Consider the following 27,390-nt stretch of genomic DNA (forward strand, 5'->3'; position numbering starts at 1 on the left):
TTCAGCGGGAGCCTGCTTCTCCCTCCCTCTCTGCCTGCCTCTCTGCCTACTTGTGATCTCTCTTTCTCTGTCAAAATAAATAAATAAAATCTTTAAAAAACAAAACAAAACAAAAAAAAAGGAAAAAACCAAATAAGCAAAGACAATAAAATCAGAGAACAGTAGGCATGACTGTAAGACCTGCCTGAGTGGGCTGTGGGAATTGAAGAGCTGTGAGGAACAAACTAAGAGACACTACAGGTTGTAGAAGAGCTCTGAAGATAGCAGAATCTTCTGGTAGGAGCATGGGGTCTAGAACTGGAATGACAGGGCTGCATTTAGACTATATCACTTATTGGCCATGGGACTTGAGCAAGTTACTTGACCTCTCTGTGCTTTAATTTTCTCAACTAAAAAAAAAAAAATAGGGATAGCATTAATATCTACTTTAGAGCATCATTTTGAGGATTAACTGAGATAATGCATGTGAGAGCATAGTGCTAGCACCCCATAAATGCTCTAAACTGTGAACTTTTAGTCTCAGCATTTGTTTTATTAAATGGTAAGAGGAGAGGAACCTGGGTGGCTTAGTCGTTAGGCATCTGCTATCAGCTTGGGTCATGATCCCAGCATCATGGGATCGGCTCCCAAATCGGGATCCCTGCTCAGGGGGGAGACTGCTTCTCCCTCTTCAGCTCCCCCATGCTTGTGTTCCCTCTCTCACTATCTCTGCCATAAATAAACAAAACCTTAAAAAAAAAAAGGCTAAGAAGAATATAGATTCAATATGAAACCTACAGTGAAACAGCGAAACTCCTGGAAATGGGAAATGGGAAAGGGAGGCAGTTTTTTTTTTAAATTAACATATAATGTATTATTTGCCCCAGGGGTACAGGTCTGTGAATCATCAGGCTTACACACTTCACAGCACTCACCATAGTACATACCCTCCCCAATGTCCATCAACCAGCCACCCTATCCCTACCTCACCACCCCCCAGCAACCCTCAGTTTGTTTCCTAAGATTAAGAGTCTTTTATGGTTTGTCTCCCTCCCTGGTCTCATCTTGTTTCATTTTTTTCCACCCTGCCACCCATGACCCCCCGCCCTGCCTCTAAAATTCCTCATATCAGAGAGATCATATGATAATTGTCTTTCTCTGATTGACCTATTTCGCTTAGCATAATACCCTCTAGTTTCATCCACATCATTGCAAATGGCAAGAGTTCATGCTTTTTGATGGCTGCATAGTATTCCTGTGTGTGTATGTGTACCACATCTTCTTTATCTATTCATCTGTTCATGGACATCTAGGTTCTTTCCATAGTTTGGCTATTGTGGATGTAGCTGCTGTAAGCATTCGGGTGCATGTGCCCCTTCAAATCACTACGTTTGTAACTTTGGATTAATACCCAGTAGTGCGATTGATGGGTCATAGGGTAACTCAATTTTCAACTTTTTGAGGAACCTCCATGCTGTTTTCCAGAGTGGCTGCACCAGCTTGCATTCCCACCAACAGTGTAGGAGGGTTCCCCTTTCTCCATATGGGAGGCAGTCTTTTGTTAAGAATCATTGGGCAGCAGAGTTCAGGCTGGTCAGAAAGGAAGGGGGTGGGTTATGGCAAAGTTGTAGCCCCAAAGGGTCAAGAAGGGCTGATAAAGGACTGGAAATAAGCCTTCCTCAAAAAGAGAAAGCCTTCTACCACTTCCTCAGAGCTGTGTGGAATTGGAGCCTGGCACACAGAAGCACCCAGTAACTGTATTAAACAGCCTCCCCTAGATGCTGTGCAAGTTGAACATCTTTATGGAGCTCCCTGGCTCATTGGCAAACACTAGTGGAACTCTTCTAGGTTTCCACTAGATAAACCTAGAGTCCAAAAAGTTTTATTTTATTTTTTAAAGATTTTATTTCTTTGACACAGAGAGAGAGAGCGCAAGCAAGGGGAGCAGCAGACAGAGGGAGAGGGAGAAACAGGCTCCCCACTGAGCAGGGAGCCCAATGCATGGCTCGATCCCAGGACCCTGGGATCATGACCTGAGCCAAAGGCAGATGTTTAACCGACTGAGCCACCCAGGAGCCTCAAGTCCAGAGAGTTTTAAAGCACTGGAGAAATCCACTAAGACCTGGCCTCTGGCTTATTTCAGTGTCTTCTACTTATGGAAGTAGACAAATGAACACATGTGAAAACAAAGCCAATGAATGTGGCCAACACCAGCACTGACTTCAGCAGAGAATGACCAGATTCTTATTTTGTGTCAGGGTATTAAAGAAATGAAACAAACACTTACGCTTCTTCTTCTCTTTCTTAGTTCACTGCTCTGCCAGAGTCTAATGGAATTTGAGGTCCAGGTCAAGGAAGAAGAGGCAAACTCATCAGTTTGCCTCTGGCCATGGTTCAAGATTTTGGTTTTCATCTGAGCAATGAGTCTCACAGTTTTGTGCCTCTTTTCCTGATCTACATTTTCAGATTCTACTTTACTAGGCAGGAACATCTTCAATGTAATTGACTAAAATGTTATTCAAATTGGTATAAGAAAGAAGGAAAGAGTTTTTATTGGCTCATGAAACCAAAAATTCCAAGGTAAGTTTCAGGCATAGCTGGATCCAGTCACTCAAACACTGTCACCAGGAATCTCCTCTCCTGCTTTCTCTGGGCCAGCTCTCTTTTCTCTGCATTCTCAAGTAGCGCCTCTGAGTTTCACAATTACATTCTCACAGTAAAAAGTCCCAGCAAACAAAAGGCATTCTCTTTCCCAACAGTCTTAAGAAAAGTTCCAGGTTTAGTGTTTACACTGGCTTTGGGTAACTTGACTTTTTCTTGACTTTTTTGGAGTCAAGAGGTGTGACACCATGACCCAGCTGCAGAGGAAAGCTGGGGGTGAGGTTAGGCACCACCAACTCCTACAGTTGGAAGTGTGCAAGGCAGGTTTTCCTAGGAAACCTGAAGTTTAATTACCATAACTAGGAAGTGGATGCTAAACAAACAAAAAACACAGCTGACCCCTACATGCCACCAAAACCCAAACCATAAGCCTTTGGCACAAGAGAAACAACAGTCCAACAGGCTAATATTGAATTAGTTTGGGAGTCAGCCTATCTTCACCTGTATTTCCAGGAAAGTTGCATCCAACGGGGAGCAAATTTCAGCACTCAGAGGTTGAGCCTTCTTGAGATCGTGGCATAAAACCAGCCATTGGTTTTACCTAAATACACTCTCCTTTCTGGAAGTGTTATTTCTGAGGAAAGTGCTTCAGGGAGCACTTAATGCTTTAAATGTTTGTACAGCACCTTGAGCTCTCAAGAAGCATCATATAAATGCGTGCGCTTTTAATTGTGATTTTTTGAAGCACTGATTCCTCAAGTGGCCTGGTATTTGGATAATGATCTTAGGACCCCAGTCCTGGAGAAAACCACATTTTTCTCTAAGGCAATGACGCAGGGGAGTGTGGCCATAAAATTCCCATCAGTAATGTTGAAGAATAGCCCTGAAATACTCACCCATTATGTCCATTTGCATTTATATTTTTAAAAATGGGCCGATAATAATAATGAAGCACACGACATATGAGGCATAAGAACTAAGGACAAAATTAAATCCACGTATTCATTCAATACACTTGCTACATGCCTACCATGTGCCAGGGACTATCCTAAACTTTGAGGGTGTAGAAATTTTTAAAAAATGGATTTAGAAAATCCTTGCTTATAGGTGCCTGGGTGGCTCAGTCACTAAGCGTCTGCCTTCAGCTCAGGTCATGATTGCAGGGTCCTGGGATCGAGCCCCGCATCGGGCTCCCTGCTTGGCAGGAAACCTGGTTCTCCCTCTCCCACTCCCCCTGTTTGTGTTCCCTCTCTGATGGTGTCTCTCACTGTCAATTAAATAAAATCCTTAAAAAAGAGAGAAAGAAAGAAAATCCTTGTTTATATGAAGCTTACATTTGCAATAGTGTGTCCATTTGCATACATCTTCCAGCTCTATTATTGACAGGGAATATACAGCAATAAACAAACCTGGCAAAGTCTCAGTGAATGCCATTCTCCTCTTCATAAGGATTAAAAGTCGTCTTCTGAGAGATGCAGACACCTGTTCAAGGGGCCACAGAAAATAAGTAGTACAATCAGACTGAAATTTGTATCTCCTTATCTGCCTCTAAATTACTACTCTCTCTTAAGGTGTGGGTGGAGGGTGATAGAGAGTAGTGGGGACTGTGGTAAACCAGAGACCAAGCTCTGTGCAAAGGGAGCCACTATTATTCAGCTCCTGCCATGTGTCACAGGGAAATGTGGCCCATGGCAGCTAGGTTTTCCGAGTTTCCAAGAGGAGCCTGCAAACAGGATTTTGATGTGAAAACTGATTTTTAAAACACCGTGGAAGCAAAAAATAATCTGTCTGGGCATAATTCAGGCCCTGGGTCTGCCCCTCTATTAGAGGCCACAGTGTGGCCAGGAGCATCCCTGGGGAGGTAAGACTCCAGATAGCAGCTCCAAAACTCAGTGTAGGGAGCAAGCTGCAAAAACAGCTGTGGTCCTTGCACAGTCTGTCTCAGGTTGACTTGATATGGCTAAGGTAGAAAACCGGTGGCTTGTTTACTAAAAAAAGCAAAGTCCTTAATGAAAGGGAAGTCTGAGGAAGCAGCTGGAACATTCCACCACCCCCCAGGCCCCAGCGTGGAGGAGGTTGGCATAGAACCATCCTATGGTGGGTTGACAGGCCACGCTTATCTGAAAGGGAAAATTTAACTTCAGGGCGGGCTTCGTGTTACATCTGAGGTCCTAATAATGATTATTATGTTGTCAGCACACAAGACGTGGTTCAAAATAATTCTCCTCCTAAAAGTCACGTTCTACTCGCTTCCTGGCTCTCCTCGCCCCCTCTACCCCTCAGCCTCCCACACTCAGCAAGTCTTTCCTCTTCCCCATCCCATTTGCCAAGGGGTGACAGCCATGGGGCATACGGAGGTCTCCTCCCTGGGGTGGCCTGGGGCCGGAACAGAGTTGGTGGCCACATCTCCTCCAGTCCTAGCTTTTGGGGGAAGGGAGGGAACCCAGAAGAGCTTCCACCTTTAAAAAACATTTGCACCATCAATAGAATGAAACTCTGCAAGATAATAGTTTTACTTACAAAGTGTAAAGGAATTCCCATCCTCCAGATCTTAAGATCAGAAAACCTCTGTTTACTACAAGAATTGTTTCAGAGAGGGAGTGAAATCTGGCACACGGAAAATCCCATTCCTGTCCGCTCTCAACATAGTAGCTTTGCAGCCATATGCCGTTGAGTATGATGGCATCACAGCCAAACAGGACTACGCTGTGGCACGGGAGACAGATTTGCCGCCTCAACCCCCTCCTTCTGCTGCTGGAGGCAGGTGGCAGGGCTGTGAGATCCGCAGATCAGGCAAGGGCTCCCGGTTGGGACCTGACAACTCCGTTTGTGCTATGAGGCCCTGGGAGACTTTTCTTTGGAAAGCACAGGAAGTAAGGACCTAGATTCTTTCTTTCAAAAATTTTATTATGAAAAAAAAAAATTTTATCATGAGAGACAGCGAGCAAGCCTCAGAGTGAGCAAGACCATGAGTAGGGGGGAGGGGTAGTGGGAGAAGCAGATTCCCCGCCAAGCCAGAAGCCTAACCCCAGGCTTGGGCTCCATCCCAGGACCCCAGGACAATGACCATAAGCATGAGCCACCCAGGCGCCCCAGGACATACATACTTTCTGAACAGGACGAGACGGAGAAGACTGGTACTGTGCCCCGCTCCCTTGCTTGGAATATCATTTAAGATGAAGAGAGAAAGTGACCTCTCCCACTTGTGGGGACAGGGCAATGCTAGGATTGGAAAGGTCCAGAGGTCAGTGTTCCAGCCGGGGTTCTTCTGCATCCTGGCTTGGGGACCCAGAACAATTTTCTAAACGTCTAGAGGCCTCATTTCCCTCATCTGTAAAATGGAAATAATGGGACCGAGCCTGCAGTGCTGTAGTGAGGGTCGGGTGGTGCACAGAGGAGAAGCTGCTTTCTCTTCGCAGAACTTACATAGAGCGCCCCACCGCCTTCCTGAATCCCCACCATGCACCCCCCCATCTACACCCTAGGAGAGGGTGCATATGCAGACCTGTGCTTCAGCCTTGGCCCCAATCCTAGTTTCTGCGGCTCCCTGGACACGTCATCGGGATTTTCATGTGATGACCAGGGCCACCCTCTTGCAATTCTTTAGCTGCCGCTGTGGAGACACAAGATACCTTTGCTCCCACTCCACCCCGAGCCTTATTTTGGAGGCCACCTTTGCCTGAATTGCTGGACTGCTTTGGCCACATTCCAGATGAGAACACACCTGCCCCACCTCCTGCTCCAGGCCCCTGGACGGCCCAGATGGCAGCTCTGTAGGTATGGCGTCAACCAGTGCCAGAGTGGGAGTGCCCGTCCGCACTCTGTCCATATGCAGTTTCTCGGGCTCCGGTGTAAACCTGTTGCTTCTGACTCCCTGGGACCAGGGTCTAGGGATCTTCAAGTAACAAGCCCAGTGAGGGAGCAGGTGCACATTAAAGTTAGCATCCATGGTCCCCTGGGGCCTCCAAGCATGAATCTCTTCCTCAACCAGTTTCTTGTCATCTGTTCTATTTAACTCATCATTCCCCAGGGGAGCCAGTCCTCCAAGCCAGAAGCCAGGTGGCCCCCCAGCTTCAGGACAGGCCCAATCATCTCTTAACAGAGTTTGGCTCTTCCCCCTGCCCTGCCTGCTCCTGCTCAGGCCTTCCCTGTGATCTCACTCCAGAACCAGTGGTCTTACTCATCACCTGACTGTTCTGGAAGGCTTGATCTGAAATGTTAATTTAGGGACGCCTGCGGGGCTCATCAGTTAAGTCTCTGCCATCATCTCAGGTCTTGATCCCAGGGTGTCTGGGATCAAGTTCCACGTCGGGCCACTTGCTCAGCCATGAACCTTCTACCCCCTCTGCCTGCTGCTCCCCCTTCTTGTACTTGCTCTCTCCCCTGGACAAATAAATAATAAAATATTTTTTTAAAATAATAAAATCTTAAAAAAACATGAAACGTAAATTTGGCTGTAATATTCCCTTACATAAAATTCTTTAGGGTTTTTCCCTCCTCTGCAGGATTCAAAACCCTGTCCCTACAGCCTCAGATCTCCTGCCATTTCCACTCCTACAGGGAAAACTCCAATTAAACTGACATTATGCTCAAGTCTTTGAATGTTCCATGGGGCTGCACGTCTTTGGGCTTCTGTAGACACAGCACCCTCCACTGGAATAGCCCCTCTCCTCCGCTACTCTTCCTTCAATCTCAACTGAAATGTCACCTCCTCCAGGAAGCCTTCCCAGTAGTGCTGGTAATCCCTCCTTTATCTCCATACGCTCCCCAAATAAATCTATACCTATGATCCTATTTTGCCTTTATTTGCTTCTGTGTTTCTGCCCTACTAGATCCATACAGAGCTGTGCATTTTATTCATTTTAAATTCCAAACCTTTATCAGGGCTGATAAGGTCCTTCAAGATCTGGCTCCTGCCCACCTCTCCACTCTGTCTCCTACCACTCCCTGCCCCACCCACTTCACCCAATCACACTGGCCTTTGGACTGTTGCCGAGGGCACCAAACTCCTTCCTGCTTCTGGCTCTTTGTTCCTGCAGTGACCTTTTCCTCGAATGCCCTCCCCTGGATCTTTCCATGGCTGGCTCCATCTTGACATTCCGATCTCTGCTCTAGTTATCACCTCTTCAAGAGTCCTTCCTTGCCCAAACCATCAGAAGTAGTCTTACTTCTTCATTTTCCTCTCTTATAAGACCATGTTTTCTTCCTTTGGGGGCACTTATCACAAGCTATAGGTATTTCTCATTCAAAATCAGCCTTATTGGGGCACCTGGGTGGCTCAGTCAATTAAGTCTGCCTTGGGCTCAGGTCATGATCCCAGGGTCCTGGAATCGAGTCCTGTATCAGGCTTCCTGCTCAGTGGGGAGTCTTCTTCTCTCTCTCTCCCTCTGGCCACTTATGCTCTCTCTCTCTCAAATAAGTAAATAAAAGCTTTAAAAAAATAAAACAAAAAAATCAGCCTTACAGAGGTATAATTTGCAAAAATAAAAGGTATACAGTTAGATGAGTTTTGACAAATACCCATATAGCCGCCACTCAACTCCAAGATACAGAGCATTTCCAAAACATATTCAATTTTCCTGATCCCTCTTTCCAGTCAGTACCCACCCCCACTACCAGTCCACAGCCAGCCCCAGCCAACCACTGCCCTACTTCCTGTTCCCATGGCTTCCTTTTGCTTGTTCTAGAACTTTATTTAAATGTAATCATATGGTATGTGTTCTATCTGGCTTCTTCACTCAGCCTACCATTTTGGAGGTTTCTTTGTGTTGTGGTGCTTAGCTTACCCATATTTGTTTCTTTATCACTGAGTACCAAGCAATTGTAGGAATTTTCCACAATGTATCTATTTGCCTGTTGATGGATACCTGGGCTATTTCCAGTTTTAGGCTATTATAAATAAAGCTGCTTTGACAATTCATGTACAAGTCTTGTGTGTGGACATCCATTTTTATTTCTTTCAGGTAAATAACTATAATGGAGATCGCTAGGCAGATGGTAAGTGTATGTATAATTTTATAGGAGACTGCCAAACTTTTTTCCAAAGTGCTTTTCCATTTCACACTCCTAGCAGCAATGCATGAGAATTCTAGCTGGTCCACCTCCTTGTCAACACTTGTTACCAGTCTTTTCAATTTTAGCCCTTCTAATGGGTGTATGGTGTCATCTTGTGGTTTTAATTTACATTTCCCTAATGGCTAGTACTATTAAACAACTTTTCCTGTGCTTATGAATATTTGTGTATCTTCTTTTAAACTATCTGCTAGGGCGCCAGGATGGCTCAGTTGATTATGTGACTGCCTTAGGCTCAGGTCATGATCCTGGAGTCCCAGGATTGAGTCCTAGAATCAAGTCGGGCAGGAAGTCTGCTTCTCCCTCTGACCCTCCCCCAGCTCATGCTCTTTCTCTCTCATTCTCTCAAATAAATAAAATCTTAAAAAAAAAACACTATTTGCTAAAATCTTTTGCCATATTTTAATTTGGATGTTTGCCTTATTATTGAGTTATATATTTCTCTGTATGTTGTAGATGCAAATTATTGTCAAAAATATGTATTGCAGAACTTTATTCTATTCTGTGACTTACATTTTCATATTCTTAATGCTGTCTCCACCCCTTTTTATGATTATTTCTACCTATGATCTAAGAAAACTCTGCCTATCCCAAGGTCATGTAGATTTTCTTCTATGCTTTCTTCTAGAAGTTTTATAGTTTTTCTTTATTAAATACTTAATTCTTTGATCTATTTCAAGTATGTTGTGAAGTAGGGATTGAGATCCCTTGTTTTCCTTTTGGATATTCGGTTACTCCAGCATCCTTTGTTGAAAAAAAATCTATCCCTACAACCATAGTTATTTAAATTCTGTTCCCTTTTTAAAAATTATTATTTGTCTCTTCTACTAGACTATAGGCTCCATATATTTGTTCTAATTTATTTATTTTTAAAAAAGATTTTTTTAATTTATTTGACAGAGAGATCATAAGTAGGCAGAGAGGCAGGCAGGGTGGGGGGTGGGGGGTGGGAAGCAGACCCCCTGCTGAGCAGAGAGCCTGATGTAGGGCTCGATCCCAGGACCCTGGGATCAACAACCTGAGTCAAAGGCAGAGGCTTAACGCACTGAGCCATCCAGGCACCCTATTTGTTCTAGTTTAATCTGAGCTCTTTTCCACCCCTGCTACCTCCTTGCAGGGGGAGAAAGCAGAGAAAGAGCTTACTTGGAAGTCACTTCTAGAGCTGATTCTAGGGGCCAGGAGCAGGGAAGTGGGGAGAGCCCATGGGAAGGAAAGCAAGCCAGGACATGGTGTGCTATGGAGCTGGTCACTGCTGCGGGGAACTGGGGCTCCATCCTGCGAGGACCTGCTGAGAGCACCTCCGAACCTCCACCCAGTATCAGAGAAGGGAGAAAATATCTGCCAACTCCAGCTCTGTTGGTCAGTGGTTACCCCGGCAGAATTAACCTCCCCAGACCTGCAGACTACAGTGCTCGAGCTCAGAGACAAGCCCTGGGCAGAAGGCAAGAGCCTCGGGGAGCAGCTAAGACAAGGGGTTCCACTTGCTCCAAGCCAGGTGCCAGGATGCCCGATGAGTAAAAGGTGGGTCAGGAGGATGAGAAGAGAGGGTCCCGCATTTCTGATACACACTCATAACAAGTATTTATCGAGTGTCTCCTCTGTGCCAAGCATTGTATTGAGCAGTGGAGATAGTCATCCAAAAACCAATCCCTCCCCTTAGGACGGAGACAGACAGCAATCGAGCCAGTGATTGATCTGCATTATACCAAGAAGAGGTCAGTGCGGGAAGACAAACAAAACAGGGTAAGAGAATTGTGAAGGTGAGTGCCGGGATGGGAGTTATTTGCACCATCAACAAGTTTCTTTGAGAAACTGCTGGAGAGAGAGAGAGAGAGAGAAAGAGAAGAGACAGAGAGACAGAGCCATGTGGATACCTGAGGCAAGAATAGTCTGAGCAAAAGGAGCCACAAGTGAAAAGCCTTTAGGGAGGAACTAGCTTAGGGCATTAGAGAAAACAGGAGGTCTTTGGGGCTGGAACAGAGCAAGAGGCAGAGCCTCTAAGAGGTCAGGAAAAGCCTCAGAAATGAGTTTGAATTTTATTCTGATTGTGATGGGAAGCCACTGCAGGGCTTTAAGAAGAGTTATAAATTGGTCTTATTTATGATTTAAAAGTTATGTGAGATACCGTTACACATATGTTAGAATGGCTAGAATTTTTTTTAAAGGGATGATAGCCAGGACTGGCACTTTGCAGAGGGAAGGCAGCTCTCCCACCACCTGCTGGGCCACCAACGTGGGGAAGGGTTGGGTGGAGTCACAAAAATATAGACTTAAATTTAACTGTGCAGCCCAGCAATCCCGCCCCTAGGTATTTACCTAAGTAAAGTGAACCTTAGGTTCACATCCAAACCTGTACATCAATGTTTGCAACTTTATGTGCCATCACCAAAAAGCGAAAATAGTTCATATGTTCTTCAGCTGGTGACGGCTAGCCTGTGGTGCATCTGGGTAAGGACACTCCTCAGTCACTAAAGGACATAGATTACTGAGAATACACGTGACAACCTAGATGGACCTCAAGGGCATTATGCTTCATGACAAAAATTCCATCTCCAAAGACTGTATTCTCAAAATGAAAAGACTGTAGAGTCGGAGAACAGCTTAGTGGTCACCAGGAGACAGGGAGGCATGAAGAGAGAGTGGGTGTCCATACAAAGAGGTGGCAATGAAAGTCCTTCCATGATGAGGGCACAGTGACTTTCCTTGGCTGTGGCTGTGGATACACAGATCCATACACGGGATTTCAGTGCACAGAAATATACAGACATCCATGCACACAAATGAGTGCAGGTTATAAAATGGTGAATGGAGATAAGGCCTGCCACGTAATTAGCAGTAATGTGCCAAGGTCAGTGTCCCGGTTCAGATATTTTCCTATAGCTCTCTGTAAGATGTCACCATTGCAGGAAGCTGGTTACTCTGATTTGTTTGCATCTTCCTATGAATCTGTAATTATTTCAAATTTGTAAAAACTTAGAAACAAAACTCTGACAGGTGGGTAAAAAGTTTAAAAAGAGGTGGCTTTTTTTTTTTTGAAATAGGGAACATTTGCAAATGGGTGGGTAGTAGATGGCACTTGAGAATTGTAGTCGCCTTTCTCAGTGGGACATGCTTCTCAGTTGTCCTCACTCTTGGGTAATCCATGTGAAGCATTAGAGGGGCAGTGTCAAGGTCTACCATGTGCTTCCAATGGTGCAGCAAATATATGCTGTATATACATTATTTGAAAAGACAGCAAAATGGAAACAAATGCTGAATGTAGGTAATAGGTTTATAGGTGTCCACTATATTATTTAAATTTTATATTTGAACATTTTAGTAATAAGAAGTTGAAAGAAAAAAAAGGCAAGAACTGCGGACAGGTACAGCAATCTGGGTGAACCTCAAAACATCATGGTAAGGGGGCACCTGGGTGGCTGAGTCATTAAGTGCCTGCCGTTGGCTCAGGTCATGATCCCAGGGTCCGGGGATCGAGTCCCAAATGGAGCTCCTTGCTCAGTGGGGAGCCTGCTTCTCCCTCTGCCTGCTGCTCCCCCTGCTTGTGCTCTCTCTCTTTCTCTCTGACAAATAAATAAATAAAATCTTTTTAAAAAGCATGAAAGAACAACAACAAAGTCCATCGTGGTAAGTAGAGAAGCCAGATTCAAAAGGCTACCTACTGAAAGATTCCATTTTGTAGAAGTTAAAACTGTAAGGACAGCGATGGGAATAGTGACTGCCAGTTGCTGGGGATGGGAGCAGGGGGGTGGCTGGTCACTAAAGAGCAAGAGAAAATCCAGGAGGTGATGAACATATTCCATATTTTGATTGCAAAGATGATGGTTACGTGACTCTGTTTGTCAAAACTCATAGACTTTGTGCTAAAAAAAAAAAAAAGTGATTTTAATGCATGTAAATTACACCTGGAAAAAACAAAACAGTGCGGAACCATTAAAAAGCAAGCTACACGAGGGCAAGATCTTCTCTGTCCTGAACTTGTTCGTTGTGCTTATGACACGGCTGGCATCAACTAAGCACTGAATAAATATGAGCTCATATGTACAGTGAGTTTTTTCCTGGATAAAGCCCTTGCACCACAGGGACCAGGAGCTGGGCATTGTGGTGTGGCACAAGCTTGGCACAGGGTCACTGCCTGATGGGTGATGTGGCATCATCTTACTCACATGGGCTTGACATTTTACTGTAGCATCTCTAGGAGCAGCGCGGTCCTTCAGTGTCCTGCGTGCTGGTGCTCTCTGGCTGGAAGGAGCTCTGTGGGCCATCTCAGGGACCAGCAACAGCTCCAGGAAGTGACAAGTGACTGCTCCAACAGAAGGGGAGGTAAAGGGATTTCCCTTTCTCTTGAGACTTGTCAATCAATACCAAACTTCCTTCTCCAGACTAGCTCCTTTTAAAAAGAAGGAAGAACTTATCAATTCCCTTGGCAAGACTAACATGCTAAACAAACATGACACGTTATTTTCCAACATAATAACAACTACCATTGAGCTTTCTCAGTGCCAGGGCCCTTTATGGTGCCGTGTTACTCTTACAGCAATTGAATGTGATGGCTACTCTACGAGCCCATTGTACAGGTGAGTGAGCTGAGGTTCCAGGAGGTGAAGGGACTTGCCCTTGACCATATCCTGGGGTGCTCAGCCGGCTGACCCTGCACTTAGGTACGTGGCCTTTCACGGAGAGCCCGTCCTCTTGAGCCCCCCACCCCCCTACTGCTGCCCAGGGGACAGCTTTCATGTAGAGTCACTGTGGGTTCTGCAGCACCGTTTGGGCAGTGGAAGTCTCTTCCACTGGTCCAGAATGGCGTGTTCTCCCTGCTGTGGGGTAAGTGTTGTGTCTAGGTCAAATATGGAAGGCGAGGGGAGGAGTGGGGGTGAAGGAAGTGAAGGGCAGGGAAGAACATGCAGAAAACACCAGCTGCTCCTTCTAGCTTTGAAAAAACACAGGCATTAGGGAACACAGATTTTTATCACAGTTTGTCAGGAGGGAAGAGGAGGGGGAAGAGCAGGCTGCAGGGTAAGAAAGGGCTTCTATCCAGACCTCAGCACAGGGTCTGAGGCCTGATGATAATGACAACAAAGATGGTAATGGTGATGATAGTCACCAACACTGTGCCAGGTGCTGAGCTAAACACTCCCTATGAGTGACCTCAGGTAGCTTTCCTATTATTTTCATTCCCATTTTCACATTACAAAATGGAGGCCCATGGGGCACCTGGGTGGCTCAGTGGGTTAAAGCCTCTGCCTTCTGCTCAGGCTGTGGTCTCAGGGTCCTGGGATGAGCCCCGCATCAGGCTCTCTGTTAGGTGGGGAGCCTGCTTCTCCCTATCTCTGCCTACCTGTGATCTCTTTGTCAAATAAATAAATAAAATCTTAGAAAAGAAAAGAAAATGGAGGCCCAGAGAGTCCATACACAAACTCATAAACATATTTTCACATGTACAGATTCATGTACATTGAAGGAGGTCAGGAGGGACGCTCGCGAAACTAACAATAGTAGTTACCTGAGGAGGCTGGTGAGTGTGACAAAGGGGGAAAGCTTAAGCTTCTTATTGTATTGTGTAATATTTTTTTTTGTACAAAGGGAATGGTACCCGTGGGTGTGTACTTAAACAACAGCAAAAAAAAAAAAAAAAAAAAAAAAGGTGGGAGGTTTTAAAGGCCTAGTCCGAAGATCCCATAACTAATTTCGGGCAGGGTCTCTCAGAGGGCAGCTCTCAGTCCTTAACCCTGCACCCCCACTCGGCACCACGCTTATCCACGGGAGACCGCAGCTCTGGGCCCTCCACACCTGATGGTGCAGAGGGAGTAGGAAGGGACTTCTGAGCGGTGTCGCCTTTTCCTGGGCTTCCCTAGGGGTACTGCGCCAGGCTCCAGGCTCGCGCGTCTTGGCCTCTGGGGAGCCAGTCGCTCGGGTTCCAGCCCCAGGGCCCGCCCACTGTCACGGAGTGGACTCCCGGCCAATCAGACCCGGGTGATGCCACGCCAGAGATGAGAGTGGCAGGAAATCAAGGTCAAGGCCCCGGACACAATGGGGCCATTGTCGGTCTCCAGTCAGTTGACTTTCAAGCAGCAGTTCCCCATCCACCCGCGCTCCTTCTCAGCCCCGCCCCTTGCCAGGAAGTCACCTAAACCCACTGCCTCTTTTTCGGCCCCCGGGAGGGCAGCCGCATTCCGACTCCTACCCCAGACAGGGGAGCTTGGCCTCCCCATGCATGGTCTGTTATGTCCACCAGGTGGCGACAGAACACCACACTTCCGAAGGCGGGGAGCAAGGCCCGAGGCCAGCCGCTCGAGCAATCACGGATCAGGGCGTGGGGGACCGTGCCCTTCCGTTTTATCCACAAAACTAAGTCAGGCTATACTTTCCCTTCACGTTTTACTCTGAGGTCGCTGAGGTCTGGAAACTCGGGCTTTTCTCTCAGCAAATGGCAAAATGGCCGTGGGCTGAAGCTCTTTTCCTTGATGGCGAGGAAAGTGAGGGAAACCTATTTGCTACATAAATCACAGCAGGTGAAACTGACCGCCTCTAAGACCTGGGTTCATCAGTTGGTTAATTGGTTGATTGACTGCAACCTCTTGCTGCCTCTCAGCCTCCCCAGGACTCTGTGGGTACAGGCAGGCCGTTGTTTACCTTACACGCGTGGCCTGCGCGCCAGGCCCTAGGGGCAGTGATGAGCAAAGCTAACTTGTCTCTACCCTCAAGAAGCACCCAGTCCTGAATGGGAGGGGAGATGGTGATCAAAGCCACGCCCAGCACTGCAATAATGCCTGGCCTGAGCCATTCCCTCAGGAAGTGATTCGTGAGTTGGGACGGGAAGGGTGGGAATGAAGACCCCTTTCCTCCCACTCCCCTTAAAACATCCCCTTCTGGGATTGATCCAATTACACTGGAACACCAGGCCCGTCCTAGGCCAGGCAAGTGGTTGGAAGGAGTAGATTAAAAACAAATGTACTGTTGGGCGCCTGGAGGACTCAGCTGGTTAAGCCTCTGCCTTCGCTCAGGTCACGATCCTGGGGTCCTGGGAATCAAGTTCCAATCAGGCTCTCTGCTCAGTGGGGAGTCTGCTTCTCCCTCTGTGCCCCTCTCTCTCTGTATCATGAATAAATAAATAAAATCTTAACAAACAAACAAACAAACAAACATACCCCAATAACACAGGCTCCTTCTGAGATCCGCTGCCCTTCCCTTGTGTCACTGGAGAACGGCCCCATACCATATCAGATTCCCAACCCCAGCCCTGAGGAAGGAGGAAGAGCCTTTCAGGGAGGTGATCTGGAAAGGCCTTCCACAGAGTCAGAAGGTCCTATGAGGGGGAGCCTGGGCAGTGTGCTAGCATGAGGCCAGCATCCCTGGCTGCCACGGGGAGTCTGGCAGCCCCTCTGCACAGTGGGCAAGGGTGGGAGCTGAGGGCTCCGACCACCCTCACACAGCAGCCACTGGCACATCGTGAGAGCTGAGAGCATGGACTCTGGGGGCCTAGCCCACCTGTCTCACCAGCTCTGGCCAATTACCTAACCTCAACTTCAGTCTCCCTGCCATAACATGGGGCAATAAGAATGGCACCAACCCTCCTAGGATGGTTTTGAGGATTGAGGAAGATAATATGGGAACTCTCCTAGCCCACAGTGGGCACTTAATAAACACAGGCATTATTGTTATCCACTTTTTCATAAGCCCCTTTATCACAAGGTTATGCCAGTTGGGAAACCAGGAACCTGTGACCTACAGAGGTTAAGCAGCTAGCTTCCAGTCTCAGGATCCAAATCCAGGTTCCTTTCACTCCAAAGCCTGTGTTCTTGGGAGGTGGGGAAGGGGTTCTCTGGGGCCCCAGGCATGGTGGGGTCAGAGCAGGAAGCAATGGGGAGGCAGGGCGAGAACCCCCGGGGCAGGTGGGTGCTGAGGCTACCTCTAGAACCCCGGCATGCCGTCCTGCCAGCCCTAGCCACAGATCTCTGCTCAACTCTGCCCCCAGGATTTGTGGTGCCCCCTCCCTCACGCACTTTGGCCCGTTGGGTTGGGCCCCTTCCCTTTCTCTTTTTCCGGGCCAAGTGCAGTAATCTCAACTAACAAAAGTGACCATGGCTACTCTGACGTGCATGTGACGCTGATGCTGGCCAGGCTGGGCCCAGTCAGTGGGCCAAGCGGAGCTCAGGCCCCTTCCCACGTGCCAGGCCGCATGGACTGTGCCATTGGGCCCTTCCCCATGAAGCACCCGAGCAGCCCTTGCTTTAGAGACATGTGCCAAGTGTGTTACAAGCACAATGAGCAAGGACAAGACAGATAAGATCTTGGCGTCCTGTGTGTTTTAAACAACTGTGGGGCTGGGGGCATTGAGGGTAGGGGAGCGGTAGAAACTTCTTGAGCCCAGCCTGCTTCAGCCCCCGCCCGCCCAGCTCTGGAAGGGTGGGCCAGGACCTGGGGCAGAACTGGGCTCAAGATAAGCAGAGCCCAGAAAATAAAATAAAATAAAATAAAATAAAATAAGCAGAGGCCAGATAGGGCTCAGAGCGCCGAAGATGCTGCCCTGTGAGTCCTTGTGTTTGGGGGTTAGTGGGCGTGGTACGGCAGGAGCGGTGTTGGTCCAGCTTCATCCACCCTCTTGAGGTTTTGAAGTTGGTCAGACCACGTGTGAGTCCTGACACTGGCACTTAGAAACTGTGTAGCTTTGGGAGGTCACTGAACTCTTCTGAGCCTCAGTGGCCTTGTCTGTAAAATGGGGTTCATTAAATGCTCACAAGGTTTGTGAGGATTTAAAAGGAATGAATGGCAAATGATCTGATCTTCTTTGCTGTGGCTACTGTGGTGGCTCCCACCACCATCGCTGATGATGGCTTGGAGGTAAGGCCACCCAGAGTCAGACAGTTTGGCTGGCCCCCAGATTGGGGGCGGTGGTCAGCTAGGTGAGGTTTCCTCCCTGCCCAGTCTTCTGATAAGGACACCAGGTCCTTGAGCCTGATGCAGGAAGCTCAGAGGTACTGCAGAGGGGAGTCACGCCCTCCCCCAAACTCACCCCAGCCTCCCTCCCCTACTTACCCCAGCCAGCCTGTGAGGTGGGGTAGGGACCCATTCTTCTGAGGCAGCCTAATCTCTCTTCTCTCTCACTGATTCTTTAACTTTTGCCAGCTTCTGGGTTTGAGGGATTAAGAGGGGGAAAAAAGGGAGCTGGGGAGGTGCAGAGGAAGTTCTCCAATCTATAAAGAGGAAAGGAGCCGTGTCTGTCCTTTTAATCTCAGGCAGAAATTGGTGACATTAGGTAGCGTAGTTAAGACACCTGCCCCCACACCCTGCAACCCTCTTACGGAAAGGGCTGCTTTCAAAGCATGGCACTGTTAATAAAAGAATAGAATCTTTCACAAGGAAATAAAAATTATTAACTGAAAGCAGAGTTTGCTGTCCAGTTGGCTGACCAACACCCCATTTCCAGGGTTGGGGTCTGTGGCTTCATGTCCTTGTCTCTGTCCTCCCTTCCATGCTCCCTGAGAGCAGGCCAGGGCTGGACTGGTGGAGGGCTGCAGTGCTGGCTTGCGCTTAGGTTGGGACTGAAGTCCTGCCCTTTGGCCCTTTCTAGAAATATCAGCCTGAGCAGGGGCCTCTTGAGAACCTGCTCATGCCCAAGTCCTGTTCTTCAGGCAGGATATTTTGGCTCCTCCTGCAGGTGGGGCCTCTGACTGTATTCCCATTCCTCTCCTCTCCATTCCTACCCAGTTCCCCCCCCCGAAACTGGAGAGGGAAAACTGGGCCTCCAGAGCCTTCTGAGGGTCTGGAGGAATCTCAGAGGACCTGGGAGCCCGAACTCCAGCTGGCCAGCGCGAGGAACAGGCAAGCACTGGGGAGTGGGGGAAGTTGGCCCCAGTGTGTGGAGCCTCTGGAACTTGCTGATCTGAGGATCGATTACGCTGAAATGTTCCCGGTCTGGTTCACAGCAATGTCTGTGGGGAGACTGTGGGAAGGTGTCTGGCTGTCCCAGGTTCCTCAGGCTTGGAAACCCACAAGCCCTGCCTTTAGGGTCTGTGATTTCTGGCCTGCCCACTCACAGCCCTCCCCTCTTGCCTCTGCCCACCTCATCCCCATTTCTTGGCAGCCTCAAAGGACTTAAGCTTCCCTGGTCCTTGCTCCTATGATCTGCCCACCCCCACCGGTGATCACTTTGGTCTCACTAATTTAATTCCTGCTCTTTCTTTAGGACCCTCCTCCAGGACACCCTCCTGACCCTTTCCTGTCCCAGGCTGGGCTGGCCAGCTGTCTCCGGAGTAGTGCTTTGTAAAGTACCTGTTCCCTCTCACCACTGCCTTTTGCCTGAGGACAGGGCTGGTGCCACTGCTGGGCCTGTGGAGGGGGCTCCGTTGGACTCGGTCAGTGAGTGGTGATCAACCTCATTCGGGCTTTAGGAGTTCAAAGTTCATTGTGCATGTGGAGGTGATAGCCAGGGTGACTCTGGCCTCTCCCCAAAATCCTGGATTTGAGGTTCCCTTTCTCTTACCCCCAACCCCCCCCCCACTGTCCTAGTAAGGGGTGAGGAGGTGGTGCAGCAGAGTGGACCATAGGGCGACATGCCCACTGAGGGGGTCTGCCGCAGCTTTCCTCTTCTGTAAAATGGATCATCCAGCACCTTCTTTGTGTCACTTTAAGGACTGAATGTAATAATCCCCAGAAAGAGCTTCTTTCCTCCCAGTGGCGACTCTGGACCAGGGGTGATTCTCTTTCCCAAAGGTTCATGATCCCTTCTGAGGAGGAGAGAGCACCCTAAGTGGAGCAGTTCTGTACCCCTCATGCCCAGCCTACCCCCTCCGTAGGGCCACACCTTCCCCCAGCGCAGAAGCCAGGGCAGCTCTGGGACACGTGGCAGGGGAGTCCAGGCATGCTCCTGGTCACAAGGGACAAACAAGTGGGTTCCATGGCAGGTTCTCCGCCCACTTTTATTTGGCATCTCTGACCTTATGGGTGAGTCCCCAATCTCATGACTGCCTGCCTGCCAGGGGCCAGGGGCCAGGGTCTGGGAAATCACTATCTGGGCTCAAGGTGGGGGGCAGAATCAGTTAGCCCAAGCAGCAGGGGAGCTCAGCCACCAGAGATATGGGTGAGGCCACCACCTGCCTGCCATGATATCTGGAGGCCTCTTTGCCTACCATCAGGCCACAGTCCCCAAGACCAGAAAGACAACCTGTGTGGAGGCAGGATGAACTTGACCAAGGGTTGCCGCCAGCATGGCCTCCTCTCTACTGTCCCTTCCTCCCCCAGCTCAGGGCCTTAGGGGATGGTAGTAGGAGGGATGGAAGGTACAAACCCTGGGGACAAACAGGCATCTGTTTTAATCCTAACTATCCGAGTGAGACCTGGGGTTAGTGACTTCATTTCTCCAAGCCTCAGTTTCTTAAACTGTGAAATGGGGAGAATGACAGCACATGTCTCTTGGAAAGCTGTAAGGACTGAATGGGAAAATTCACATAATTCATTCAGCTTGGAGTGCACACATTAAGAGAATAATAAATGGTGGTATTATTCTTATTATTATGTGTGTCCCTAGCATCTACCCAGGAGACTTTAATGTTGTCCAACCTAAAAGAGTCAGAAAATGTTGAACATTTATAATACCTTGAAGACGAGCTCAGTTACCTGAAGTGAGTGGAGAGGGCCCAACAGGCTCTAAAGCAGGGGCACTCTCCTTTTCTGTACCCACCCCTTGCTGGGAGCTCCTGGTGGTCCTGCTGTTGTCTTTACCTCTTCTGTGTTCAAAAGCTCAAGGAGGCCTTGGTGCATTTTCTGCATGTGGGAAACTCTTCTATAAAATGCTCAGCTGGGCAGCTCCACCACCATGAGCCAGGGGCCCTGGTCTGAAGGCCACAGGGCACTGTGGTGGCTCGAGAGTGGACTGGGATGCAGGCCTGGCCAGAAAAATGATCACAGAGATACCACCTTTGCTTGGTGCCACACTTCTGCCTTTGCAACAGGGAGTCTCCAGCTTCTCTTGCCATGGTGATGAGTCGTGGACAATGACACCAAGGGGCCCCTTGCCCTCTACTGGGAGGCCTTAGTTTTGTAGCCACTGTGAATTTGGAGCAGCTGGCAGAGTGGAGGCTGAGAGACCCGCTTCCCTAATGGCCTGCGCCACGAAGAAAAGCAGGGACATCAAGTATCCCCTGAGGTCCCAGGCTTTGGCCTCACAACAAGCAGCAGCACAGCGGGTTACACCGGCCCCCGAAGACACACACATTGGGCTCATCCACATCTGTAAAGACAAACGGAAGCAAAATGCAGAGGACACAACAGCCTGAGGGTCTAGGCCCCCCTCAGGTACTAGAGGTTGCTGCTGGCTAGCCTGCCCCTGTGGCATGTGGGTGTCAGCTGAGGGACCCTGGCATTCGCAGTCAAGCTCCCCTGAGGAGACCAAGGAGGACGAGAGAGAGGCTATGCCCAAGGATGTAGGTTGGCTGGTGGCCCTGGCCACATAGGTGTCCCTTAAGGCTGAGGCCCAAGTCAAGCTCCCCACAGTAGACAGCACCCATCCCCCAGCCACCAGCCATGGGTGGCACTAGGATCCCCACTGCCATTCAGTGGGGGCACAGGGATCCTCAGCCTTCTTTGAGCCAGTTTGGAGGTGGGACGAGCCACAGAGGGGCTGCCTCTGGCCTCTTTGTTGTGGTAGTGGGGTTCCCAGGGGGGCCCCCTGGCTCTCTGGGCAGTGCAGTCCTGACCCGGAGGCATGGTAGCCTGTCCCACCCCAATGCAGCCCAGAATGTGGAGTGGAACGTGGGGTTCTTTTATTAAATGCCCCAAACCCAGCTCCTCAGATGGAGCTCAAGAGGCTGGGACCCAGCAGCCCCACATCCTGGAGCCCCACCTACTGGCCTGGAAACTTGAGTCAGTGGCCATGTGGGGCCCCACGTGGCCAAGGAAAGGTGCCTGGCATCCTCAGAGACTGAGCTGTGTGCAAGGGCTGGGAGGTTCCCCGGGTGTGCGGGTGAAGGTCAGGGTATAGGGAAAAGCCTTCTAGAAGCTCTGGGGTCATGTTTTGAGAGGAAGGTGGAGCACCATACCTGATTCTGCCAGGTCTATGTCCCATTCTGGCACCTCCTGCTGCCCTTAGAATTCCTCCTGACCCTCTTTAAATGTGTTTAAAGGAGCCTGTGATTCTCTTGATCATGGATTGTAATTCTCTACTTGATAGTCGGTCTCCCCTATGGACTGTGAGTTTAGGAGGTGGTACTATTAGGATGGCTGACCAACAAGAATCAGAATACAGACTGACAGGCACAGCCTGGCACTCCTGCTGTGGAAATCAGGGCTCAACGGCAAGATTTGAAACCAGAGTTTATGTGCGGATTGGGACATCACTTAATCTTTTATTCCTACTTTGAGGGTTGCAGAAAGCTCCACATCAAACCAAACTGAACCAAAATGTGAGTGACTGACTAGCAGGCAAGTAGAGAGGTACTATTTCAGGGACACCTGAGTGGCTCCGTCCTTTAAGCTACAGACTTTTCCCCACCATTTCTGGTCTCCAGCCCTCTGTGGAGTCAGCCCCATACTCTCTCTCCCTCTGCCCTTCCCCCTCCTAAATAAATAAACAAATAGGAGGTACTGCTTCAAAGACTTCCTTTGAAATGAAACATAAACTTGACTTTCTTTCATTCAGTGATAAAAATATTTACCCAAAATGGATGCAGGCTAGTGAGTGGACACTGAGAGGATACACACAAACACACACACGTTTGCCAACTCTGGCGGGCCTGACATGTTCTGATAAAGCCTGACTTGGGTCCCAGAGAATGGACTCCTTTTCTATGTAAACAGCGTCTCATCCAGAGGAAAGACCCAGGGGCGCCTGGTTCCTCAATCTGTGGTGCCTACAACTCTTGATCTTAGGGTTGTGAGTTCGGTCCCCACACCGGGAGCAGAGATTAAAATCTTTAGGGGGAAAAAAAAAAGACTAAAGATCCCCAGCAGTGCCAAGGTCCAGGTCGTGTGTGGGGGGTCGGGAGGAGGCAGGTCTTCTTCCTGACCCGTGGAGGGGGGGGGGGCTCAGGCTGCAGCCCACAGACTTACCAAAATATGGTCTTCACTGGCTGTCCCATAGGGGAGTCGACGTGTGCAACTATAAACCCACTTTTTGGTTTTGTTTTCCTAAAGCCAAATGCGGCCGCTTCGGGAGGTGACCGCAGCCGGGTGGCGTCTATCTGGGAGGTCCGCTCGGGCGGCGCAGGTTGAGACCCTCTCCAACAGGTGCAAGTGCGCAGCGTGCGCGCCCGCCGGTCTCGCGCTAGGTCCCTCACCCGACACCCGGGCGGCCAGAACCCCAGGGCGCAGAGACCCGCCAGCGCACTGCCCGCGGCCGCTTCGGAGGGCCCGGGAGAACGCTGGGAGCCGAGCTGCGTCCTCCCTCGTTCCCCTCTCAAATGCCAGCGTCCTCCATTTGCTGTGCCCAGGGTGCGGCCTACTCAGTCACCGGCCAGGCAACCCGGGCGGCCGCGAGTGCAGAGCCCGGGCTGCCAAGAGCGCGGCGGAGGGGCGGGAAGGGAGCGCGGGGTGTCTGCCCGGCAAAGCCCGGTGGCGCGCCGAGTCGGGCGCGCTGGCTGCCCCGCCACCTGTGAGGGCGCCCAGCGGCTGCGCCCCGCCCAGCCCTGGGGCCCCAAGAGCGGCCGAACGGGCCAGAGGGCGGGGCTGGACGTAGCGGCCGGGGCAGGCTGCGGCAGCGGCGGCGGCAGAGGCGGTCCTGGAGGGCGCGCCTTTCCCGGCCTGGCCTCCCAGAGGGCAGCGCCCGCGCGCCCGGCGCTCCGAGAGCCCGCGGGCACCCTACTCGCCCCCTGGCGGTGCCGGGGACTCGCCCGGCGCCGCCGCTGCCACTGCCGCGGAATGAGCTGTCCACAGCAGCACTGGGCGCCGCCCGAGGTCCCGCAAGAATCTGTCCCGGGGCTGCGAATCCGGAGGCAAGCCGAAATTGGAGGAATGGAGGAAAGATGGGAAACGCGGCATCTATGAGGTTTGGGGGGTTTCCCCCTTGATCCACGTCCTCGATATTCCGCGTGGGCTTCTCCACCAGCATGATGATGGACTCCCAGGGACCTCATCCCCTACTGGTTCCCCCCTCCCCTCACCCAGTCTCTCTGGAAACTAAAAGCCACTCTCTGGTTCTTAGTCATTTTGGGAAAGCTCCCCACATCTCCTCTCCTTCTGCAGTGACCTGTCCATGGCAGTAACCTTGGTGGACTTAGCCACACCAGGACCTACCACACTCAGACCTTTCCGCAGGTGGAGAGCTCTGAGGCGATGCTAGGAGGTTATCGGAAAGATCAGCATTCCACGTGGCCCCCAGTGCCCCTTGGGAGCCTAGCACTGACCTAGGTTTTGTGGGAGATTAAAGTCCTTGCCCTCTAGGTACTTCCAATCTCAGAAGTCAAAGATACTCAGGAGACTATTGGCACAGCAAGTGGCCTGGCCCCAGGAGCTCAGGAGAGGGTGTGGTGGGGATGGGCCAGAGTGTGAGCACTGCAGCCATTAGAATTTGCTGAATGGGCCGGATTTGGAAGGAGAGAGAGGGAGGAAGAGAGAGGACAGACAGTCCTGGTCCAATCTAGAGTGGAGGACTGGTGTGGGAGTGTTGGGGTGGCCAATCCCAGAGGCCCTTAGAGGTTGGCTTCTGCAATGGGAAAGACAGAGGGAGAAGGAAGAGCTGGAAGCTGGACGCCCCTCTGGGAAGCAATAGCAAATTCTTGCTCTGAGGTGGTGGCTGAGTGAGGAGGGTTGCCACCTGCAGTTCTGAGGGGCATACGTGCAGATAGGAAAGCAAGGCAGTTGGGCTATACACTACTCTCTGCACCCCACCCCACCCCACCCCCAAAAGCTTGGGTTAGATGTGGAGGTGTTTGTCGGGAAGGAGGAAGCCCAGATTATGGAAGGGAGAGAGACAGCTGTGCCTAGGTCCAAAGGCTAAAAAAAAAAAAGAAAAGAAAAGAAAAGAAAAAAAGAAAGAAAAAGAGTGAGGGGAAGCAGGACGGTGGAGTAGCGCTGGGAGGAGCAGCAGGCTGCCTCCTTGGGGAGGAGGAAGCCCAAGGGCAAGAGCCTGTCTGAACGGCCAGCAGAGGGCGCAGGGGCCCTAGAACCTCCAACCCACTAAAGCAGGCGGTCCTAGACAATCAGGCTGCTGTGTGTGGTTTCTCCCCTTTTTCCCATTCCACTTTCTTACTGAATTCATCTAAGGTAATTGGGAAGACCCCTTCTGCCCAGTCCCAGGTTTTGTACAGAAGATGTGGTGAACCCAAAATGAAACGTGCAGGCCTTGCTTTGACCTCCAACCCAAATCTGCCCAGGTTTTAGGGCTGCGGTTATACTGCCTCATTTTTAACTTAGAAAAGCCATCTTTCTGGCTGTTGGAGACAGACAGACCATTGGGTCTTGTCTCAGTAGTGTGACTTCCCACTTATCCTTGGCTTCCACAAAAGCCTGTCTGTACCTGGGATCCTGGCTGTTTCATGGTGGCCTCTCAACCTAACTCTGAGACAGGCTCTCAGGAGGCCATGGGGTCAACCTGGCAGAAGAGATTGAAGAGCCTCGACATTTGGGCACTGGCTACTCTGGGACTTCTATGGGGAAGACTGAGGCTGTCAGGTGATGAGCCAGGAGAGTCAGGTGCTGGCTGTCCAGAGCCAGTAACCACAAAGAGGGCTCTGGGTAACAGGACTCCCCCAAAGCCCTGAAGTCAGGTAGGGCAGGCTCTATGATGCCCCTCAGGTGTGGTAGCCCAGGAGGAGGGAGAGGGCAAGCACCGTCACCAAATCCTGCCACAGTGAGGGCTTTGGCAGGTCACTCCACAGGAGAGGGCCCAAGGAAGCACCATTTGGAAGAAGGGCCAGGGTCAGAAGTCTTCTAAGAGTGGGGTAGGGTTCTGGGGTGTGTGCAGAACTGGGCTGAGGAGGGGAAGGGTCCTGGCCTAGCAGGGACCATGCAGATGCTTCTTTGCTAGTGCTCCCTTGCCCAGGCCAGGTTTCCTTCCCTTTGTGGTCAAACCACAGCTAAAGGAAAGCTTCCATTTACTCATGCTCTGCTTGAGTTCCTCCAGGGCCAGCAACCCTCCACTTTATCCCTCTTCCACCAGGAAGCCTGATGGAAAACAGGGAGAAGCATGCCTAATTTCCTCATGGATGATGCTGACATGAGTGCGCCTGAAGGTGGGCCCGTCCCATGGCGTTTGCTACCATTACTTCCTCCACCTCTGCTGCAATAGGTCCCATTACGGAACATGGTCTCTCAGCCCCCTTGCCCTGCCACTCCTTTTTGACATTCACAATCACAGTGATCAATTTCTAAGTTCTTACCACGTGCCACACACTGTGGTAGGCACAGTAGGTACATGACCTCATTTGTTCCTCTTAGTAGCTCCGAGGCCCATGGTCCCTACTCTTTGGTTCCGGTTTCCAATCCTCGCCAGGCACAAGGGGTTGAAGTCTGTTCCCTGAGCTGATATAGAGGACACAGTCCAGCCTTGGCGTCACTCACTGTGTGGTGGCTCAGTAAATATTAATTAACTGTGAGGACAAGCTGCACTTTGACTCATCTCTGGCTAATTAAATAAACCTGCCATGTAAATCAGCAGTGGGGACAAAGAGATATTAGGCTATGCTGAAAAGAAATTGGGCTGAGGGGCAGTTGGCCTCCAAGCAGAGATCTACCTTGGCCTGCTCTGGCTTTCTTTTGTGTTCTTTGAAGCTAAGGCCAGTGTGGTGGGAATGGGGAGTAACCTACTTCTCAGAGAAAGCCTCACCCCTGACATCCTGGAGAACAGGGAGGAGGGAGGCAGGCCCACGGTGACTGAGCATTCTCTCGGGAGCCCAGACAGAGCTGTCCAGCCCTCCCTGCTCCTCTCCCACTCCATCTCCATCCCCGAGGCATCATGTCCCAGGGGTCCTGGTAGGCTGTGGGAAACCTGGGTCTCAGGAAAGACATGCTGTGAACATTCCCCTTCCATTAGTACCTGGCAGTTTGGGACTGGTGGGACTGGCAGTCACCTCACTGGGCTCCGCTTCCTTCTGCTCCTTCCTGCAGAAAATGAGCCATGGCAATGTCCCAGATTCTCTGGAGGCCTGGCTCTCACTCTGACCAACCTAGGGCAGGCCACTTAACCTCACCAGGCCTGGACTCGACATTGTCAAATAGGGAAATAGCAATGTCAATCGGGGTGTGGGGGTGTTGCTGTGCACAAAGTAAGGGCTTAGGATGTGGTGACTATTTGATGATGATGATGATGATGATGATGATGATGGTGATGATGATTGTATCTGGTTCTTAACAGCCAACTGTATCCCCCAGTACCACTGGGCTATCTTGAGGTATGGTCAGGGTAGCTACTGTGTTTGAGCCTTAAGCTGTTACTTTGAAGGTGGCTATGCTTTATATGGAAAAAGAGAGAGTATCATTTCAAAATAATGCCATGATGTGAACATGTAAGGATAAAAGGACATAAGGTAGGGGCAAGGGCAAGGGTGCAGAGAGTTTGTGAGCTTCAGAGGAAGAAAGGAACAGTGTGCCCCATCCCCTCTCCTGCCCTCCCCCCTCCCCTCATCTCCCCTCCCAGTCCCTCCCTGAAGCCACATGTGAGCCCTCGACCCTCAGGGCCCATGTCCCTCCTCCTCTCCTGGCTTGTGTTTCTAGCACTAGCATGGCTCTGAAGGTTCGGGCCAACCATTGGGCCTGTGGTTCATTCAAGCTGATCCCCATGCTGTCCTCTACTAGGGGGAGCCACACCCA

At 50.1% G+C, this 27,390-nt stretch overlaps 1 long non-coding RNA gene across 1 annotated transcript; it reads right to left on the reverse strand.

Moving 5' to 3' along the window:
- Nucleotides 1–19,549: 19,549 nt before the first annotated feature.
- On the reverse strand, nt 19,550–22,779 carry LOC122901429. Its single transcript, XR_006383487.1, has 2 exons — nt 22,696–22,779; nt 19,550–20,878 (listed from the first exon to the last, which is right to left on the reverse strand). It is a non-coding gene; the product is annotated as an uncharacterized LOC122901429 (long non-coding RNA).
- Nucleotides 22,780–27,390: the final 4,611 nt, after the last annotated feature.

The sequence above is a fragment of the Neovison vison genome, chromosome 1 (assembly GCF_020171115.1).
Source record: "Neovison vison isolate M4711 chromosome 1, ASM_NN_V1, whole genome shotgun sequence".
NCBI classification, from domain to species: Eukaryota; Metazoa; Chordata; class Mammalia; order Carnivora; family Mustelidae; genus Neogale; species Neogale vison.